Raw genomic sequence first — 7,354 nt, forward strand, 5'->3', positions numbered from 1 at the left:
CATGACCTAGTTTCCTTATTTCATCAAAAACCTCTTCTTAACTCATGCAATTTTCGTGATCTACTCCTTAGAATCTATCTAAACCAAAGTCCTCTCAAGAAGCTTGGTAGGGCCGAAAATAATATCAATATCTTCCATTTCTTTCTCCAAAACCGAACCAAAAAATCCAAGGTGAGTTCATACCCCCCTTGTTTTCGGTTTTTACTTGTTTTTGGGGGAGAATACAAGTACTATGTGTTGACCTATGTGTGTATGTTTGTTATATGTGATTTCTTTGGTTTGTGTTGTGAAAATATGATGTTATTTGCTAAATCTTGAAATCTATGGCTAAAGTGTGAAGAATACATAAACAATGTACATAATAAACAACTTACTTCAAAGATCTAAGGATCTTTAGGCTTAAGAAGTGAAAACAAAGTCAAAATCCTTATAAGTGTCATTTTTGCAAAAATAATCAAAGTTTGGGTAAAATATGATATTTTCGGTTTTATGAGGACAAAATGGTATTATTTATATAGAAATCTAATTTTTATGAAAACAACACTTGTCTAGGGGTCAAAAACATAAATTTTAGCTTAATGGGCTTTAAATTTGGGCCTTACGAGTTTTGGGCCCAAAGTTGCGAAAAATGAAGTATTTGAGGGGCTGAAATGGAAAAGTTAACAACCTATGAGTTTGAAACGTGAATAAAACTGTTTTAAGGGCTGAAAATGACTTTGATGTAAAAATTGGACTAAAAATGCAAAGTTTTCGACTTTGGGTTCAAAATTGTAAAACTTACGGAAATTGAGCCAAAAATGTAAACTTTTTTCAACTAAGGGCTGGAAATGGCAAATACAATAGCTTTGGGCTGAATTTATTATTTCAAATAAAGTTTGGGTCTAAAACGTCAAGAAAAACGGTTTAAGGACCAAAAATGTCAATTTTCCTAAAAGGGGACTAAAAGTGCCATTTTTATAGATAAAGGGGCTGAAATGGTCAAACTAAATGTTTTTGGGCCAATTAGACGAATATTAAATTATTGGGTTAAAAATATTAAGTTTATAACGCATGGTTATATATATATATATATATATATATATATATATATATATATATATATATATATATATATATATATATATATATATATATATATATATATATATATATATATATATATATATATATATATATATATAACCAAGCTTCGTTATAAATCAAACGTCAAAACATTTTAACACTTCGAATAAACATCGAACTTACAACAAATACCTACATTACGAACTTAAGATCAATAAATTATAGATGATTCAATGGTTGGGCTCAAACATCTTCTATTCGTGCTATTGGACCTTTGTGGCCCAATATCATGATTATTGAGCCCAATATATTCAAACATGTTTATTGGTTTTCCGGTGACCCAATTACATACCTAGTGGGCCTTTATCAGCTTTAATATGCTATTGGGCCTTAATGGTCCATTTGCATTGATAATAAGACCCTAAACCTTTATAATATTCTTAATGGGCTATAACGTGTCTCTGTAGCATACTTGACAGCCTGTAATAACATACAAAGATAGTGCCCCCCCCCCCCCCCCGTAGTCCTCTTCTATTCGTCTGTTAGGCATACCTTTATTCAAGTAAATATAAATCAGGTCGTAAAACAATGTTATTCAAATTCTTTTGGATTTAGTGAGAAATAACGGGTGACACCAATAAGTGTCGAGTCGTAGTCTGTAGTTATAATCAAAGTCTCCTGGAGGGAGAGCGAGAGTTTGTGTATAGATCTATACGAGGGTAACTCCCCCACACCTAAGCTGTTCGCTACAGTTAGACTCGGCCAGTCTAGGGTGAGAAAATCATAATTCAAGACCGGCATTCGCTAGAATGCCAAGACAGGCGAATTAGTCTTTATTATGCATGGTTATAACGACTCACATAGAGATCCATTACCATCTAAGTAATCATTGGGAAATCATGTTCGTGTGCTGTGACGATACAATAATACAAAACTATCATATTGTTTATATCGGAAAACATCGGGTTTTCCAGGGGAACAACATTATTCACTTTTACTTACAACAACTATAATACAAGAAACTATTATGAAAAACATTTCACTTTTACATGTTTTGAAATCATTCACACATATACTTATGGATCATCACACCTTTTTTTTTTGTAAACAGTTTCTGTTTTAGAAAATATCGGATTTTCATATTAAACCTGCTTATGAACTCACCAACATTATATATGTTGACCGTTTTCAAAATAACTTGTGTTCTCAGGTAACCGTTAGAATGAAGAATTATCAAGCGTGTGTCTGAATGTCTTTTGTGTGATGTCATTTGATAAACAATTTATGTTTGGGATTATGTAATGTAAACAATGTACTTGATGTGAACAATGACGGTTGTAATGTATTAATGCATGGTGATGTTTATGTTATGTTTCATGTATATTCATTTTGATGATATTTCAATTTAAGTCACACGAGCCCTCGGACGTTTCCGCCGTCTGGTTCGGGGGTGTGACAAACATTAATCAATCTTACCCTTAAACGATAAATTCCTTAATGGGTTAAGTGTTCATATTTAACACTAATCATCAATTTATGTGGAACCTTAATCGTAATTTCATGTGATGTAGTCACTGTTGCAAGTGACTATGACCTCTGATCGGGTACTGACTCAAGTATCTTCCTGTAGGTTATTGGAAGTGAGTTGAAGTTGGTAGAGTTCTTCATTGCTACTATGGTTACGTACATGTATATCAAGGTGAGTTTCGCCTCACTGTACTCATGGGTCGAACGCACTAATTCCAGCCCACTAGTTTTGGTTACTTGTTAGTAGAGGGATGCCTTACGGACTATATATAGTCATATTGGATAGACTGAGGACCCTTGATCCAAGCTCTCTTACATGTTACTTGTTTGGTTGTGGTTCTAGAGTAGGATCACCTATCCGAGTGACTATCTCACCTCTGAGTACATACGGTCATGCATTCCTTGGATGGTTGATATTTAGTATGCTATTATGTTGTAGTGATCTGTTAGATATGTGTTCTGGTATCGAGTATGTTGCTATGTTGTAGTCTGTTAGATATATCTCTTAGTATCGAGTATATTGCTTTGCTGTAATAATTTGTAGAACTATATGTTATCTGTGTTTCCAAGTTATCATCTATGGAGTGCCCTTCGGGACTGTCTGTGGTAATGTAGGATAGCCTGAGAACTCTTGGTCTAGGCTCTCTTGCTTGTTCCTTGTTTGGTTTTCGCTTTAGAGTAGGATCATCTATTCAGGTGGCTATCTCACCTCTGGTTACTTATGGTTACACATTCTATGGTGGTTAGCTGGTAGCAGGACTATATGATGTGAGAGGACTTGTAGGCGGTACTAAGCTGTAGGATTGTTGCTTTCCTGTATTATGTGCCCACTTGATCCTTATTATTTATATGTCAACATGTTGTGTTTGGTTTGGGTTGAGGCGGTCTTGCTTTGTGTTGTAGGCCAAGATACATGGTGCAGGTCGGCTGTAAGCCGTAGGCACAGAGGCTCGGGAGGAGCGGTTGGGTTGAGGTGGTAGGCCAACAAACTCTGGTATTCCGGCCCGGATAGACTGAAGGCATGTGATGCGGTCCATTCGGGCTGAAGGCCCAAAGAGCGGCAGTTATGTGCTTATATGTTTATTGTATGGGGTATTTTGGGGGAAACTCACTAAGCTTTATGCTTACCCAGTTGTTTATTGTTTTAGGTATAATCGGTGATTGCAGGAAGGCAAAGTTGGGACTGTACACACTCATTAACAACTTTGAAGATTATGTGTTTCCTACAATACTACGATTTTAATAAATGTAATTTGGATTAAATTCTTTCTTAAATAATGGATTAATAAATTGGGAATTTTACCTTAATAAAAATGATTTTTTTTGTGAAAATGGGATGTTACACGCGTTCTTATCCAAACCATTACAGGAATCAATATTTAAGTTAACTTTACTATTATTATTAGAAGCACAAACTATAATTTCATGAATGTCAATTGCAAGAAGATATTTTAAACATAAAACCATCATTTTTGTAAAATTATATATTACCTTTCATTATTATATGAAATTGATATTCATGTTTATATAACACATAAAAATGAAATTTGGTTTGTAGACATTTCTGAAGAGTAATAGCAAATAACCCGACCCCTCTATTTTCTAAATTTTCATGTTTAAATATGTATTATATATAATTTGATTTTCATTAATAACTTCCATTCGTTGACATAAAAAACTATTTTCGTGTGCTTATTTTTATATATTTGTCGGTATAATTTAAGGAGGTCAACGTTTCAACTTTAATTTAGAACTTTCTATCGTTAATTTTTTTTTTTAATTACATGATTTTTTTTTATAAACTTGTTGGTTTAAATTCGAGTTTGTCTACGTTTCAACGTTTTTTTATGTGTTTAACTTTATGTACGTTTCCTACGTATGAGACGGGTCACATAAAATAACTTTCATTTGTGTTTAGTTTTATGTATATCCTTACGTATCATTCGGGTCATATATAATAACTTTCGTTTGTTAACTTAAAAAATGTATCATATTCGAGTTTGTCTACGTTCCGATGTAACTTTTTTTTTTACTTTTTTATGTATTAGTAGAGATTCGATTTCTTCTACATTTTGACGTCATTTTTTTATGTTTCGTGCTTATTGTTATGTACATGTTTTTTTACGTCGAAATATAACTTTTATCAATACAATCGTCAAAATTTAATTTACAATATAAGAGTGTAATTATAAGCATTGAATTTTCTAAGTTAAATTTTGACGATTGTATTGATAAGAGTTACATCAACGTAACAAATACACGAACGAAAAAAAACACATACATACAAATAAGCACGAAAACATAAAAAATGACTTCAAAATGTAGACGAAGTCGAATCTATATTAATACATAAAAAAATCAAAAAAAAAAAAGTTACATCGTAATGTAGACAAAATCGAATATAATATATTTTTTAAGTGAACGAACGAAAGTGATTATATGTGACATGAAGGATATGTAGGAATGTACATAAAATGAAGCACAAAAATATAAAAACAATTACATCGAAATGTAGACAAACTCAACTATAATACATTTTTTAAAGGGATAATGACTTAAAAGCGTAACATATTTTTTGATTCGTATACATTTAGTCACTGGCTTTTTTTTTGTCCATATTTTCCTATTGAACTTGTTGAACTGTTCAAATAACATCCTTATGACCTGCTATCGGAGGTTCGACCGGTTTCGGTGTATTTGACAGCTTTGGTCATCTTCTCCGACGAGACCCTGGTCATCTTCTTCTGTAAGTCTCCGACATTCTTGATTTTTTCCGGCGTAGTCAAGAACTCCAGTATATTCTCTCATTCTCACTTCCTTCTCTTTACTCATGAACTCAGATCTGTGATCAACATACAAATCAGATTACTGTTCAGCGTCTTCAACCTCCGTTCATGGTGTCCTTAAGCAAATCTGAACCACTTTTTTGACCAAAGCTTCAGTTTTTTGAAGAATAAAACTCCAAAAATGATTTTATGTTCGATTTTTTAAGAGCAAACTGAATTTCTAGAAAGGAAATAGAAGATTTCTGAGTATGTGTTCTTGTTTATCTTTTTTTGAGTGTGTGTTCGTGTTCATCTTTTTCTGTGTTTGTATTCATCTTTTCAAATTTCGATTTTTAAATAATAAACACAATAACACACACACATAAGATCTGGGTATGTATTCTTGAAATTGAATGAAGATATATGAAGATCTAAAAATCGAATGAAGATATGAGAATTGATGTGTGTGTTCTTGAACAAAAATCGTGTGTGTGTTCTTCAAAGATTTGTGTTCTTAAAAAAAATTGTGTTTTGATCTGATTCGAGTTCCATTTTTATTTTCCCTGATCGATGTGTGTTCTTGAACAAAAAACGATGTGTGTGTGTGTGTTTATCTTTTTTTTTCTAGAAATCAAATGATCTTCAAGGTATGTGTGTGTGTTGATTGTGTTCATCTTCTTCACATAAATCAAAAATCAATGTGTGTGTGTGTTCATCTTCTTCACATAAATCAAACAATCTCCAGAAGTGTTTGTGTGTATTTGTTCATGCTTGAACATCAGATATGGGTTTATTGGAACGATTTTCAAATGTGTTCATGCTTGATTGTGGAACAACACACATACACTCATCTGATGTGTATGTATGTGTGTTCATCACAGATCTTGAGTTCATGAGAAAATATAAGAAAAAGAGAGGGGAGAATAGAAGCTGAAACAAATTTGAAGTATGTGTGTTCATCTTCGCCGGAAAAATCATGAACGCCGGAGACTCGCCGGAGAAGATGACCAGAGCATCGTCGGAGGTGTCAAATATGCCGAAAACCGGCTAAACCTCCAATAGCAGGTCATAAGGATGTTATTTGAATAGTTCAACAAGTTCAATGGGAAAATGTGGACAAAAAAAGTTAGTGACTAAATGTGTACAAATCAAAAAATATGTTACATTTTTAAGTCATTATCCCTTTTTTAAAATTAAAAAACGAAAGTTATTATATGTGATTTGTCTCATATGTAGGAAGCGTACATAAAGTTAAACACAAAAACATAAAAAAAAACTACGACAAAACATAGAAAAACTCAAATTTAAATCGACAATTTTACAAAACAAACCATATAATTTTCTTAAAAAAAATAAAAGAAACAAAGTTCTAAATTAAATTCGAAAAAATTGATCACCTTAAATAATACCGACAAATATATAAAAATAAACACGTAAAATAGTTTTTTAGGTTAACGATTGGAAGTTATTAATGAATAACAAATTATATATAATACATGGTTAAATAAGAAACTTTAGAAAATAGAGGGGGTGAAAGTAATATTTTTCAAAGTTCAAAGTAAAAGGGTTCAAAGTGATATCATAAAAAGTAAAGGGGTGGACAAGCCACAATTGCTACTTAAAAAGAGCAAAATGCGTTTACACTAACAAATGAACACTAACGGCGTCAGCAAAAAGGACAATTTATGCTAGTTTTGGAAACCACACGACCATGTTTGCCAAAAAATAGCAGATATTCAGTGTGTGACCTTTGGTTAAACCACTGTGACCATTTTTGTAGTTTTGTTTAAATGTTGTATTATTCTAGCGTTTTAAAACATTTTATATCCTGAATATTTATGTATAAAATATTTCATGGTACATTTTATAAAGTTCCAAATTTATAAAGTTGAATTTATATGTTATATTCAATTTTACGGGTTAAAATTAATATTCAATTTTAATTCAACGTTATAACGAAAGGAACCGGTTTTTAACTTTTTAATAAAAGTTCTTTTTAT

Source organism: Lactuca virosa, chromosome 1 (genome assembly GCF_052849685.1).
Source record: "Lactuca virosa cultivar CGN04683 chromosome 1, Lactuca_virosa_CGN04683_v6, whole genome shotgun sequence".
Taxonomy (NCBI): Eukaryota; Viridiplantae; Streptophyta; class Magnoliopsida; order Asterales; family Asteraceae; genus Lactuca; species Lactuca virosa.